The following is a 14750-nucleotide window of genomic DNA, read 5'->3' on the forward strand; positions in this document are numbered from 1 at the left end:
GCTTGTGGCGCGGGAAAGATCCTGCAACATCCGTGGCCGCAGCCGCTGTACCACGGGCTGAGGCAGCCTGTGTTTCCAAAGAGGAGATGGGAGTGTGAATAAGGGGAGAGCTCTTAAGAGCTCTTCTGCAGTTTTTCGAAGGAATTAGCCTTTAGCACATGTACCAGACAGGCTGAAGCAATACAGTGAAGGCTTGAGGAGTGTTGGGTCTGCCAGCGCTGGAGGCGTCAGTGTTTGGCTGATCATTGTGCCCTGTCTCCAGCTCCGCAGAGGAGCAGCCAGCAGGACACCTGCACGCCGCTGGAGGCGTAGGACTGGTAGCTGTGTGGCGTTAAAATAAAACTGGGGAATGTCTGCGCGTGTCGTTTGGGCTACAGAAAGCAAACCTCTTGGATAAATGCAGCTCGCTCTGTGCATGGCTGGGGGAGTCCGGCCTCTGGGGAAGGAGGGTTTGAAGCGGACCGCGGGCTGGCTGTGAGCCCTTGGCTGGGCGCAGTGGGAGCTTGGGAGGGGTGAGGTGTGAGGAAACAGATCTAATGTGTACCGCAGGAAAACTTGGTGGATACCTCTGTCATGCAGCAAAACATCTCTGAGTAAGGGCAGTGCTTTTATCTGCCTCACTTTCCCCTCTGTAATAGGAGGTGGCAGAGGAATCTGAGTGCACCTGTGGCTGGTAGGTGACCTGTGGGTTGACAGTGTGGCAGATACTGAAGTCCTCTCTGGACAAATGGTCTGGCTCCATGTAAAATACCAGCGACTGCCTTATCTGCTGGCCAGGAGCAGCGGGGCTGTGCTGTGGCTGGGGACGATGAGCAATCTGCCTGTGCCGGCAGTGAGGTGAAGGCGAGACAAGATGCGGAAATATTGCTGAGCTTTATTTTCCCTGTAACTCTTGCTTGGGGACTGAATGCCTGGAGATTTGAGGGGTGGGACAGGCACAGCAGCAGAGCCAGCCCGCTTGGGCATGAGTGGGGACCTCTGCCCTGACCTCTGCCCAGCTGTCCTCCTTGGCAGCTGCAGAGCTGCTGAGCTTTGCCCAAGATGGAAGACGAGCATCGTCATCACGTAGATAAGATAAAGCGTGACCAAATCCGCGCTGCCCCTGGCAGGTGGGTCTCGATGGCGGCTGGGATCTGCGCAGCTCTGAGGAACAGCCAGGCTTGGCAGCCGTGGGGAGGGTTGCAAAACTTCTTTAAAACGTGGAGACTTGATGCTGGAGCCCAAAAGGAAAAGTGGGAGCACCCTGAGGAGTGGTGTCGGCAAGGGATGGGCCTGAGGGCTGTGAGTGAAAGCCCTTTGATTTATGTGTTCCTGTGGCACAAAAAGAGTCTTTTGCTTCCCATGCAAATCTGGTTGCTCAGCTGAAGCTGCTAAATGCAAATGGACCCACTTGTAGCTGTTCCCTCCGGGCAGAGCGGTGCAGGCTTTATGGAAAGCGTGCAGATGATGCCTGGAGAGCTGGGCGAGCAGAGCAACGTGCAGATTTGAGCTGGGGAGAGGTCAGCACACCCGTAGTTCATTCACAGCCCGTTTTAGACTCAGGAGGAGGGACACCAGGCAGGGGGACGTTTCAGGCTGTCAGAATCAGAAATCATAGAACCACAGAATCATTTGGGTTGGAAGAGACCTTTAAGCTCCTCGAGTCCCCCAGCACTGCCAGGTCCCCACTGCCCCCTGTCCCTCAGCAGCACCTCCACACGGCTGGGAAACCCCTCCAGGGATGGGGACTCCACCACTGCCCTGGGCAGCCGGGGCCAGGCTGGGACAACCCCAATGGGACAGAAATGGCTCCTCAGGGACAACCTCAACCTCCCCTGGTGCAACTGGAGGCCGATTCCTCTTGTCCTGTCACTTGTTCCTGGGGAGAAGAGACCGGTCCCCTGCGCTCCACTCTCCGTTGAGCATTTATAGAAGCGGATTAACGTTTCCTAGTCATGGGTGTCGGTTGATTATATCCGCCCCCCCTCTCTTTACCACCTCCCTGCTGCATCCGAGTGCAGAATCGGTGCTGACTGCGATGTGGTGACTCAGCCCGTTCTGATGCCTGGATCTCTGTCCTCTGCTCAGGCTGAGTGAACACCGTGGGCTCTTTAATCACCTTGAGAGCTCTCGCTATTGCCCCAGATGTGGGGAGCTGTAATGATGCTTAATCCAATTCCACCTGAAAACCCGCCTCTCTGAACAATAAATGTGGTGAGTGGTCTTCAAGTGTCTTTACTAAATCAAACCCTTTTTGGCATCAGTGGATGAAGCCTTTTTCTTCTCAGCAAGTAGCACTGATCACGCAGGATGTGCATTGTGGGTGAATTAGCATTGCTATGGGAACCGTAACTTTCTCTATTTCCTGACCTTTACCCGTGTAACGCTGAGGATCCATTCATGTGGCTCCAAAATGCTGTTTATTTTTTGGTGTTCGATAAGCTTTTTCTTCTGGTCAGTACTCGGAGAAGCTTTATAAAGGACCCGGCAGATTAGAGACAGGACAGCCTGCGAGGTGCAGAGGAGCAGTTGGCTCCTTTCTTTGTTCCAGCGGCATCCCAGCAGAACCCACCGAGACCAGGGTTCAGTGTTAGCATCACCTCTGCAGCAATGGCAATCGAAATGGTGAGTAGAGTCTCCTGCTCAGAGGCAGGAACCTCGCTTGGCACGGGTTTGCCTGGGGTTTTTCTGCCTCAGTTACACTGCCAGAACCTGCCCAAAGGATGTGTGGTCCTGGGCTAAGGCCAAGCTGAGCCTGTCCTAAGTGGAGAGGTGATGGTGCTGGTGTGAGAGGAGCAGGGCTGCCCTCCAGCAGCACAGACCCTCCCAGATGGCTCGGGGCAGCTCACTGGCCCTGTCAAAACTGTACTGAAGACAAGCGTGACATTTGTAGTAGTCTTCATGTCCATCTTTTCAGTCTGAGTTTTTAAATAGCCATTTTAAAATACACAGGGAAGGACCCGCCTTTAGCTTCGCTCTCTGCAGTCCTGTCGTCGCTTGCTGCTGGGTGGATGGGGCTCTTTGGAGCTCCTCTGTTTGCAGGCTGACGAGGTCTCTGCTGTTCAGGTGCCAGCAGGAGTTGGTGGCAGAGCACGTTTTGCTCTCTGCAGAGCCTGAGCTTGCCTGCTCATGGCTTGTACGGCAAAGCTTGTTTGCTGGGCAAATATTACCCTTGAGGGCTGGCACAAAGAGGCATTTGGGGCAGGGGTGAGCAAGGGAGACAAAACCGTCCCAGGTGATGAAGAGTCAGCTTGCCAGGCTCTCAGCATGCTCTTTCCTTCATTTCTTTGTCACCTTCCGAGAAGTCCTCAGGCTCAGCTTGTGGGAGCTGGCAGAGCTGAGGGCAACTTCATGCCACTGGATCTGCTGTGGAGTGACAGATCCCCGTCAGCATCTCCTGCCGTTGGCGGGCAGGGATGGCTTGGCTTCCTTTCGGCAGCGCTTTGGTCTGGCAGGAGGGAGGTGGCACCTCTGGCTGCTTTAGTGGGAAAGTCCTGAGGTGTGCACCCTGCCCTGGGCGCTTTGAAAAGATGGTCCTTGCGCCGTCATCTTATGCTCTCCCTCTTTTGCCGAGCTCTCTGTGCTTCTCTTTGTGACACAGGCTGCCAGCAACGTAACAGCGGAGTTAAACTTGAGGCGGGACTCCCGGGGGTGGTTTCCAGCCCTGCCCTTGGTGAACCGGGCTGGGAGGTAGGCAGCGAGCCACCCACTGGCACAGCTAGAGTTTCTCAGGTAAGTTCAGCGTGAGACGAGGGATCATCTGCTTTCCTACCACTTCCTCCCTGCTGGCTTCAGGCAGCTCAGAAACAAGCCCTTCTCCTTCAGCATCGTGTGTGAGGCGGGATTACACGGGATTGACTTTGGGAGATGAATGGCAGGTTTTCTGGCGCGGCCCTCTGAACCACCGGCTGCTGGCCGGTGTTGGGAAGGGGCTGAGGTGCGCGGGGAGCCCTGCAAACCACACCTCCGTGCTGGAGCTGCTCGGATTCTGTTTGCAGCGGCCGTGCTGGTTCTCGCTAGCTTTTTGCTGTGGAATATCGCGTGGTTCCAGAGAAGGGCAGCGATACCCTCCTGCCGCTCGAGGTATTCGGGGACACCCAAAACTGAGGTTGTGCAGCAGGTGGCGGGGAGGGACAAAAGTCTCTGTCATCTGGGCAAGGAATTGCTTGAGAAGGAAGTCTGGAGGGGTTTGTGTCTCAGCAGAGTTTCTCCCGAGGAACTTTCTGTTCCAACTTCCTGCTTGTGCTTTAAAGCAGCAGAGTAGAACTCGCCGAGCACAGCAGCACGTGTGTGTCACTGCAGAAAACGGTCCTTATTCCCCGATGGAGGAAGGAAAATTTACTCATTGGTTTTTAAGAGCTGGAGGAGCTCCATTAACAGAGGGTTAATGCTTCAGCTGGGTTCACCCGAGGTCTTTGCTGATGTGGAACTGATGAAAGCTGCTCTTAGTTCTGATGCGGTTCTGCAGGTCACCGAGCTGGTTCTAGTGACTCAGTGGTTTGGGAAACTGCTGATGGAGAGTAGGAGCTGCAACAGTTACCTTTGCAAGAGGAAAGGGCAAAAAAGTACGTGCTTAGAATACGTGGGGTTGTGATGTTTCCTTGTGAAATGGATGCCTTGAGCTGGCTAGATGAAGAACTAAGGATTTTCTACTGCGTACTTTGTGAAGACTTAGAAATTTTCCTTTAAAAACCTCTGTCGGGAAATTCTCCGTTCTCTTTCCACCTGTCCCTCCTGCCTCATGGTCTGTAATCCTGCATCAGTGTGGCTGCCATGGGCTTCTGGCTCCCAGGCAGCTTTTGTTGAAGAGGAGAGTGTTCCTCCACCCCATAATTTCACCTTGTTGTACGAAGGCACCTCTCGGACAGCGTCTGCCTCCGAGTTCACTTCAAATGCCACCCCTGGCTTTGGCTGCTCCGCGCACAGAGCTGGGGCTGGTACATGGGAACGCGTGCCCTTCAGCCACACGTGTTACTCTGCTCCCTGCAGGAGCGGTCCAGGGCTTGTGGCTGCTCAAAACACTCCTTCATTTTCTGTTTTGAAGAAATCTGAGGCTTTTATTATTTTGTTGTGATTGTTTGCCTTGAATGAGGAAGGGAGAGGATGTTTCAGATGTCTTGTATGAGACCCTGGGGTTCTCGGGCATTCAGACTGCTCCTCTCTCCATTCAGGAGAGGGCGAGTGTTGACTCCCCGGATCCAAGGCTTGGCCTGTGGCCCCCTCCGTGGTCTGACAGCAGGAGGTGGCTCTGCACAGGCATGGATTTCATCCTTTTCCAGTGCACGGGTTACACTGGCACCTCAGGAAAGGCGTTTTGCACAGCACAGCCCACCCCTCCTGAGCTCCCTGGAGTAACGGGGTTACTCAGTACCCAGCGGGTAACACCCGCTGTTACCAGGGCAGCTCCTTAGCTGAGAGGTAACCGAGTGCCACACGCGTGTGCCTGTGGCATGAGGCAGAGAAAGGGTTAACTCTCTTCTTGGAAATCAGCTTCACCCAGCTGCCCCCGCTTTGTTTGTCCTTTTAATAGCATTTGCGGAAAGGTCACACTGTCCGTGGGTCCCATAATCGCTCCCGGGCAAAACCAATACAGCACCAACCAGGGAGCTGCGGTGCTGAGAAATCCTCTTTGTCCTCGTTCTTGCTCGTCAATCTTTGCAAACTGATTTTGTCCTTCAGGTGCCTCTCGCACATTCAGAGTAGCGAGGGGAAGCTTCTCCCCTGGTCCCATCGCTAACGTGCAGGCCAGAAAAGATTATGGGGGTGAATCGCCGTGTCCAGGTCTCAAGATACTGGAGGCAAATTTCTTGGGATGAGGGAAAAATGCTTGAACTTCTTGCATCCCCCCTGCAGTTGTAGTCCTCTGGATAAGGACGTTTCAAGTGCTGCAGGGTGAGTGGGGGCTTTAGCGGAAAGAAGCTTCTCCTTTGGAAGGAGACTGGTGGTCCACTGTTCCGGTCTGATATTTTATCTGTGCGTGTGTGTGGTGGAGGAGCTACTGGAGGACAATGGAAGAATGTGAATTTTCATTTGTATAAGCCTGGTCTCAAGATCAAGGATCTCGATCAGCAAATGTAAGGCTCTTGCCCACCTCTGTGAGCCTGTGCTAGTCCAGGGAACATGGGCTTGTCATAGGATTTTTAGCCTCCGTGCAAAGGGGGCACTGAAGTGGCTGAGGAAAACTTGCAAGCAGAGGCTTGAGCTCAGGACACTGGGTGGCTGTTGGGAGATGCAATGAATGAGTGACAGAACAACGAGAGGCAGCCAACGAGTGGCAGCGGTCAACACCTTTCTCCTTCAGCACCCTGAGGCTGGGTGGCAGAAAGATCCTCCGCCATGAAGCGAACGCCAGTTGTTTTCCTCTTTTACACCAGAGGTGAGAACTACTGGAAAGGTGCCCAGAGAGGGTGACCGACTGCGGGATGAGTGTGCCTGGGGAACAGCAGCCCAGGGGGGTTCTTGCTGAAGTCACACAAGGTGCGTGGGCTGTCAGAGAGACATCCAGCTTCTGGCTGGAAAGGGGAAGTGTTTGTTCCAGTATCACATAGACAGCTTGACTCTGAGGCTCAAGGGGGGGGTCTGAGTCGAGTTCGGCACACAGGGTATGGCTCTGATGGGGAGGAGCCTGACCTTTGGCTGTCGGAGCTCAGAGGGGTGTCCTGAGCGAAAATGCTGTGGTCCTTTTGGCAGGAGACTCCAGGTACTTCAAGACTCCAGGCTGATGAGGAAGCAGCCTCTGTTCATGCTGAGGAACAAACAGGGTGAACCAGCACCATGTTTCCAACAGTAGCTAGTAGCAGGTTCCCTTGTTGTTCCAGCATAACCGTGTAACTGTGGAGAGTTCCCACTACGCTCTTCTGGCTGCTTGTGGCTCAGAAAATGTTCACCAAAAGAAAGATTTTCTGTAATAGTTCTTTATGGACAAACCCAGGGAAGAAAAACCAGCCTCTTCTGCAGGTCGCGAGTGCCTGTGACACCCTCGGCACCCCGTGTCAGTGAGTCCCCCACTGTAGTGGACACGCTGCAGAGACGTGCTTCCTCCTGAAACCGCCACCACCCGCTTTGAGCTGAGGCTCCTGGATTCTTTCCTTAAAGTGGGGACAATTCTTTGCCGTCTCTTCCATTCGGGAATGGGTTACACAGCCAATGCACAAATAACTTTTTGCATTTGAAGCTTTGTCCATCCATTAGAACCTTTTAACCACTTACTCCACAAAAGGCTGTTCCCGCGGGATGCAGTTTTGCCCTTGAAGTGCACTGGCGGCGCTGACAGAGTGTGTTTAGCTCTCCACCAACACAGGGCTGACGGGTGCCTCCTTTCAGCCCCAGGTTTCTCTGCCGGATACCAAGTGGGGTTGCACTCCTCAGCGCTAGGGAAGAACCTTGTGTCCTGGTGCCTCTGCAGCTCTCGGGCTCTGAAAGCAGGCCCCGCAGCAGCACTTCTGCTGACGTGTCCTTGCCGAGCTGCAGCAGCCGAGGAGGTGCTCGTCATGTGTCGGGTTCTCCTGGATGACATCTTGCCCGTTCAGTAACGAGTGACATGAGCCCAACAGAAGCCCGCTAACTTCTGACAGTTGTCTCTGGTGCAGCCTGCTCTGCGTGCTAGTGCTCCCTTTGCTGAAGGGACAGGTAAGGCAGGAGGGAATGGCCAGCGATGTTCAATCAAACAAGCTGAGGAGCTGCCCTGGATTTATGTAGTTTCCTGTAAAGACTACTCGAAGACCTCTAAATGCCAGCTTAGGGCTGGAGCTGTCTTCCTTACAGGGCGTTTCTGCCTGCTGCACCAGCCCTTGGAGAAGTGCAGTAGAAGAGAGCAGGGATCTCCTTTGCCTGGGCTCCCAGTGCTCGGCTTTCCTGTGAATCAGAAAAGATGCGGCATGTCTGATGCCAAGTCCTCTGTCTTCTCTCCTCCTTTCCTCGCATCTGGGCCGGCAAAGACCGTTTGTTTACCTCCTGCCTGCCTGGCCCATAGGAATCAGCAGCAGAGCAGAGCACCCGCTTGGCGGTCAGCGTGCCTGGTGTTCCACCGGCGTGGTCTGCCTGTGTAGTGCTGAACTCAGGGTGGCACCGACCTCCAGCTCCCAAGGGCTGTCAGCGGTGTCCACTGGCGGAGTACGGGCTGTAGCATCCCTTCACCACAGCTAAAACATCCTGGCTTTCTCAGCTCCGTTCTTGAGCCTGTTGTCTCTGTCCTCCAGTATTTATGGTAGAACGTTGACAGCATCAGTGGGAAGCTTGGTACTGCCCAGAGCCTTTTCTACCGGACTGAGTGAGTGATGTTTACGTACTGCTGGCCGATAGGGTCCTCTGTGGATGTGCAGCCTCATCGCCAGCCTGTGGAAATGCTACGAATTCTTCTCGAAGCCTGAGGGTTAGGGTTATTGCTGGTTCTCCCGTGCCTCCGCTGCTGTGGTGTATAAGATGAATCCGTATGTTGCGTTGTATGAGATGTCACAGTCTTTTAGGAAAAAAAGTTTCAGGAAACCTATAAGCCTTTGTAAAGCGAAGGAATTTTAAAAAATTAGTTGTTTTAAAACTAGCTGTTGCTATTTGTTATGTCGTATCTGGAGAATCAGCTGTGTGCTGGTTATACTGACCAATCCAGGACCATGAGCTGTTTACCATGGGATGTGGATTTTGGTTTTAGTTGCTGAGAATTAACTCTTGGCCCAGATACTGCTAGAGGAAAAACTGATGCTTTCTCTCTGTGCTCCCCAAGCAAAACAACCCAGCAGAGCCAAAACCCTGGTCAGTAGGAGCAGTTCCAGAGCAAACACACGCCTGCAGCGTTTGCAGTGCCCATGCTGTGACCTCTGCCAGCATGAGAATGTCACTGGCTGGCGATGGCATAGCTGGGGAGCCGTGTGTGGGTGTGATGGAGGATTCACGGCGATTTCTGGGAAAGAATATTGTTTTGGTGTGTTGTGGATGCCTGTCTGTGTGAAGAGTCACTATACTGCTGGTTCTTGGCATGCCTTGGTGTTTTCTGATGTGCTGTGCTTTTGGGAAGCATCAGTGAGTGCAGCTTTAAGAAGTTTATTTGTTCACCTCTTGAAATGAGAGCAGTTGCCGATCTCAAGTTCCTCGCAGAGAGGAGTGTTGAGTCTGCTCAAACAAGCGTCTCCATGGCAAGTTCTTTCAGCGCAGACCGAGCAGTTGGTTCAGCAAGCCCTGCAGAACCGCTCGGCTTAGAGCTCTGTCGAGGGAACCGGTGACCTGCCACAGAGCACCTTTTCCAGGTGCTGTTCAGAATGAAGGAGCATTCTTTGCGGCTGTCGGTGTTTCTGGGGGATACCTCTGCATCGTGCCGGTGTAGCCCAGATGAAGTCATCCCTCAATATTGCGGCGTGGGTTAGCTCCAGGCTATCGAGCCGAGCTAATCTCCTGCTGGGTAAACACCACAAAGGTTCCTGGATTTGTTCCTGTTTCCTTAAAGGGGTGTAATCAAAAGAGAGAGAGGGTGAAGTGTAGCTCTAGATGCTGCACCTGATTCCAGGCGCTCTGCCCAGGGTGTGTACGCGTTTCTGAGGGGTTTTCTAAAGAAAAAAAACCCTTGCAAAACAATTGGTGTTTTTCCCATTTTTTAGTGTTATTTCTTTTCCTGCTGTTCCCTTTGGGAAGGGAGAACCCAACAACCACCCAAACAAACTCCAAACAATGGATTCAAATTTCCTAGAGAAGGGAAAGAATGAAATTAAGTTTCAGGAAAGCTCACTGAGAAATAACCCTTTTCTTTCCGCTCTCCTCTCAGCCTTGACAAGCAACTGTGGCAGAGCCTTTTAGAACAATTTCCACCAAACAGGTTCCCAGGTCCTTTGAGCAGCTTTTGGACATTTGGCCTGTGTGGATGCCCCTGTGACATGGGGGTTGGTGTCACTCCCTGGTGACACCTCTGCCCTGCCTTCGCCTGGCCGGGTTTGTGCGGCTGTAATTTTGTCACTGCGTTCAGATAGCGTAATAATTGTCAGTAGCTGTGTTTGATCGCTGAATCTCCGAGCACTTTGGAGTGTGGGATGTGTAGATGTGACCAAGTCCCACAACGAGCACTTTTCCTATTAATTATTGGCTTTCAAAGCGTTGAGAGGGAAAGGAAGGGAGAACACAGCCAGCAGGGTTGGGCTAAATGAGCTTTGAAGGCCCCTTCCAACCCAGGGCATTCTGAGTGCTTGGTATAAGATGGCATGAGGAGCTGTGAAGCTTCTGTTGCCCTTTTAAAACGTACCCGTCAGCTGCTCCTGCGTGATGCTCCCATCCCATGAGCAAGCAACAAACATTTCACACTACCACACCTCGGCCTGCTTTTGCTGTGCCTTTGTAATTTGCTGAAGCGCTCGGCTTCTGCTGCAGCATCCCTTACCCCAGCCCTTCACCTCCTGCTCTTTGTGTGATGGTGTATTGTGCCTGGGGTCAAACCTGTCTCATCCAGCACGTGTGTCGGGAGCACGATCGATGCATGCCTAAACACCCCGTGAGCTCCTTCCTCTGTCGTTGTAAGGCTTTTCTTCTGCACCAGAAGTAGAAAGGAAAGGGTGTGTGTTCTTCTGGCGTGTTTAAATAAATGGCTTAAATATTTAGCTTTATTGTGGGGCTGGTCTTGTTGCTTCTAATAATATTGTCCTGGGCAAAGGTACAGGAGGGTATCTTTCGGGAAGCTTCCCAGCTGGTATCTGAGCACTTTAGCTTGTGGTACATCTTGGACACCTACTCTGTACCTTTAACAGTTCTTCAGTGTTCCCTCCTACCACCAGGTCACCAAAACCACGGTGGTACAGGAGAGCAAAACCTGCTCTCCCTTAGTGCTCCGCGGGAGCCCAGCGCTGGGCTTGCTCAGTGGTCCTGGGAGAGCCGCTCAGCCAGCTGGGCTTCATTTCTTCCTCCTTCGTTAGCGGTTGAGTCACTGTCTCGCAGCGAGGCGGGACGGCTGGGAACACTCAGCGCAGGGACAGAACCCTGCGGGGATGGGGCTCAGCTAAGGACCAGTCACGGGAAAGCTGGCTGCACCCCCAGCTTTCCTCCTTGTCCTCAGGCTGCGGCAAACAGAAACCAGCAGAGCTGACCTGGGCGCACGGCGGTCGTGGAGGTAAGGGCTCGGCTGCTGATGGCGTTCCAGCCATGACTTTTCTTCCCCTCTTTAACACTGATTGGTGCAGGAAGCTTTCTGAGACAGTAAGTTGGAAACCATGAGCCTGTGACGCCACCTCGACAGTAGCATCTCCCCTTTCCCGGAAAATCACCGTGGGTCTGTGTTGCTGTGTGTGGAAATGTGCAGTTTCTTCAAGCTCTGTGTTCAAGTTTTTCGTTCTTCAGCTTCGAGGCTCTGAAACAATTCTGACGCTTGAGTTTCACGTGTAATTATCGGTCTCCAGGAACAGTCTTGAAATAAAGCGCCAGCTGACACAAGCATTGGAAGCGAGTCGGAGATGCTGACGGTCTGTCGGCAAAGGCAGGTGACGTGACTCGCCCAGGGCCATATGGCAACCTGAGTCAGGACGGACCATGTCCCCAGAGAACACCGTGCCTGTGGGACCCAGCTGGCTTCCTGGCACAGCTTCGCACAGGACCAACTTGAGCCTCACGCAGTTAAAACAGGCACGTCAGAGCGGTCCGAGTCACCTCTGCGCAGAAATACGAGGCCTGTCTCTAGCTGCCTTCCCTGGCAGCCGAATTTCCCGTTCCGTGCTGTGTCTGGGAAGATCTCTGTTTCCAGAGCTTTCCAGCCTCTGGGAGAGTTGTCTTGTAGGAGCAGGTGAACTTTTGCTTGCTGGGCCCCAGCACACACTGTGGCAGGAGAGAATCTGGCATAATCCACTGATCCTGAGGACCATCTTTCTCTTGAGCTCCGTGTCACGTCGCTCAGATGTTGGGCACTGCCCAGACGTGGACTGTGCAGGATCAGAGCTGACCTCGAGCAGGGGCAGCCAAACCCCTGGGCTGGGGAAGGGGGCCTGCAGCAGAGCGTTACACACGTGCCAGGGCTGTTGGGGCCCCCACGTCCCTGGCAATTCCATCTTCCTGGTAGATATCCCAGCCCCTGGGAGAGGAGTTTGTGGTCTCTGCCGTGGTTCCCAGATGAATGTGGCACTTGTTGGAGCTGAAGCTGGGTCTCGGTCTCTTGTGGAGTGGGTGCTGGTCAAACCATGTACCAGAAAATCAGAGTAGTGCCATGCAGCTATGTCAGTGCCCGCCAACTGCAGCAGGCACCCTCTTTCTATCAGCAGAGGATGTTTCATACCAATTCGACAGGAGGCTGGGCTGGGGTCTTGGAAGGCGAGGGAGGAACCATGTGCCTCAGGAATTGCCCAGCCTGACATGGCTCAAAGCTGGCAGATCTCTTCAGGAAAGCCTTCTCTGTGCTTGCCCTGGTGCTACTCTTCCCTCACCAGCCACTCATGGCCATCGTTGCAGGGAGGGTGCTGGGCTAGACGAGCTCTGCCATGACCCATTGTGCATATTCTTACGATGGAAATGAACAGCCCAAGATACAGAGATTGTCCTGACCCCAGGGTAGGTGCGAAAATTTATTCTTAACTGGTGCTGACTCAATGACTACCTTGTCCCACCAGAAGAGATCTGGAAAAATTAATCCTGTCAGGAAGTTTTGGTAACAACTGCTGGCTTTGTCACTGGGGGTGTCTTGGCTGCGTCTGGCTGGGGGAGCCCGGCAGGTTTGCTGAAAGCATTAGAATCCCATTTCTGTCTTCTCTGCCTTTCCCACTAGTGTCAGGCAAGCACGGCTCTTCCCAAGATGACCTTTCTGCACCCAAGCCAGCTCTGCTGGTCTCGCTTTTGGGTACCAGTCCAGTACATTTTTAGTACTCTGGTGACCTCAGCCTCTTTCCGAGTTGTCCTTCAGAGATGTTCTGCGTCTTGCTGATGGAGCTGCTTTCCCAGTAGGCTGCCGTGATGGGGGAGGTAGGTGGGGAAGGTACAACAACCCTTGTTAGACTGAGATCTGCTTTGTGCCTCATCTGTACTTCTGCCATGCAGCACCCTTACCAGCGGGGATGGAGGCGATGAGCTTCTCAGTCAAAGGTCTCTGGGAGAGAAGGCTGTCAGAGCTGTAGCGTGTTTTGCTTCCTGGGGTACCCTTATTTGCTGCTTTGCTCCTCTACAAGTGCTGTCCTGCCACTGAAAGAGCCGCATCTGGCTTGGAGTCTCTTGGAGCAGCTTGAACAAGAGACTCTGTGCTCTGAACATTGAGTGAGTGGTCTCGAACCTTCACACGTGAGTGAAGTCCTTTCAGACTCCTGCCCCCGTCAGGCTCCTGGCTCTTCTAATGAAGAGGCTTTTAGCTCAGCTGGTGTTTGGGAGCTACAGTACAGCTGGGCTTTGATAAAACGAGGAGGTGCTGGAGGTGGGGAGGTAATGGGTCTCATTTCAGCTTGCAAATAGGTCTTGGAGAGAGAACAGAACATCCTCCTTGTACAGCCTTTCATTTGCTGCAGCAGAACTGGGGAAACGTCGTTTGTGTGGGCTGCTCTGGCGTTTGAGATGGAAATGCTGAAGTTGGTAATAAGGAAGTAAGATCTTTACTTCGGGGCACCTCGGAGTCTCTCAGGCAGCTGGAGGGGTGGTTCAGAAAGCGTATTTCTTATTTGTGCCTTTTCTTATTCTGGCTCTTGCTTTGAACTCCTGTTCCGTTTCCTCCCCTGCTGCTGCCTGCGCTCGCCCTCTGCTGCCATGGCGCTGCTCGTGCCAAGGCCACGTCTTCGTGGCAGAAAGCGTCGGCAAGGTGGCCTGTAGCAGCCAATGTTCGTCGTGTGTCAGCGTGGCCGCATGGGTCCTCCCTGTGGTCAGCTGTAAGATCCAGGCAGCGTACGATGGTGGGGGCTTCTTCCTTTTCTTCCAAGGCCAGCTTTGCTCCTCTTACTGGAACGTGAGAAAGAAGCTGGTGTCCGTCACTGCTCACACGTACAGACTTGCCATCAGAAGCAAGCTGACCGTCCAGCTAACGGAAAGAGCCAAGCTTTAGTCTCCAAAATTTGCTGCGTTGACTCCATAAGACACACACACACACACAAAAAGAACCCCCCTTAGTGGAAGGGTAGGTTTGAAAAAGAGCAAGAGAAAGACCCTCCTGCCTTCTCCTTTTCCAGGCTGCCTTCCTTCCCTCCTCCCCAGCGCTTGGGCCCGGCTCTGTGTCCGCTGCGTGCCAGGGATGTCGACTTGACCAGAAGCACGGAGTGGTGCCCATTTGTGGGTAGTCTTCTGCAGGTTTTTGAACAAATATCTTCTCAAGTGACATGAAATGGAGGTGCCCTGGAAAAACCCTGATCTGCGAGGGGGAGCAGAGCGTTCTGCTTGTTCTCTGAAGCAGAACCACCCTCTGGCTCACGAACCAGGAGTAATAAATGGAGTCAAACAGCGTGGCGTGTAATCGCCTTCTCCTTTTGTGTCAGCTTCATGTAGTTCTCGCATGTGACATTCTTCCCGGCCATCACGCTCTTCATCCGCCTGTACTACAAGTGCAAACAGAATTAACTTGTTATCATGGCATCTGTATGTGGCTTTTAACTTCTTGAAGAGGAAAAAAACCGGGTCAGCCCTCGAGCCCTCTTTGTCCAGCGCTGTTTAAATCTGCGCTCAGCCTGCTCGTGCAGCTCGCCTCTACCCGGCGATGCAGAGCACGGACCTGCAGGAGGAGAGGGCTGAAGCCATCAGTGCAACAAGGCTTTAACGATGGGATGGTGCTGCTGAAGAAAAGCTGCTGGAGGGTGGTACGTGGTGCCACTGAGGCAGGAGGTGGATTGGGTTGGGGGGGTGTCATACAC

At 53.4% G+C, this 14750-nt stretch overlaps 1 protein-coding gene across 1 annotated transcript in view; it reads left to right on the plus strand.

Annotated features, from left to right (window-relative positions):
• Positions 1-4004: 4004 nt before the first annotated feature.
• The window catches only part of CRACR2B (calcium release activated channel regulator 2B), a gene marked incomplete at its 3' end in the record, with an annotated part of 27214 nt that continues 16468 nt past the window's right edge, over positions 4005-14750 (plus strand). Inside the window, exon 1 of the mRNA XM_010135471.1 lies at positions 4005-4062. The remainder of the gene's footprint in view (positions 4063-14750) is intronic.

The sequence above is a fragment of the Buceros rhinoceros genome, unplaced genomic scaffold (genome assembly GCF_000710305.1).
Source record: "Buceros rhinoceros silvestris isolate BGI_N320 unplaced genomic scaffold, ASM71030v1 scaffold7670, whole genome shotgun sequence".
NCBI lineage: Eukaryota > Metazoa > Chordata > Aves > Bucerotiformes > Bucerotidae > Buceros > Buceros rhinoceros.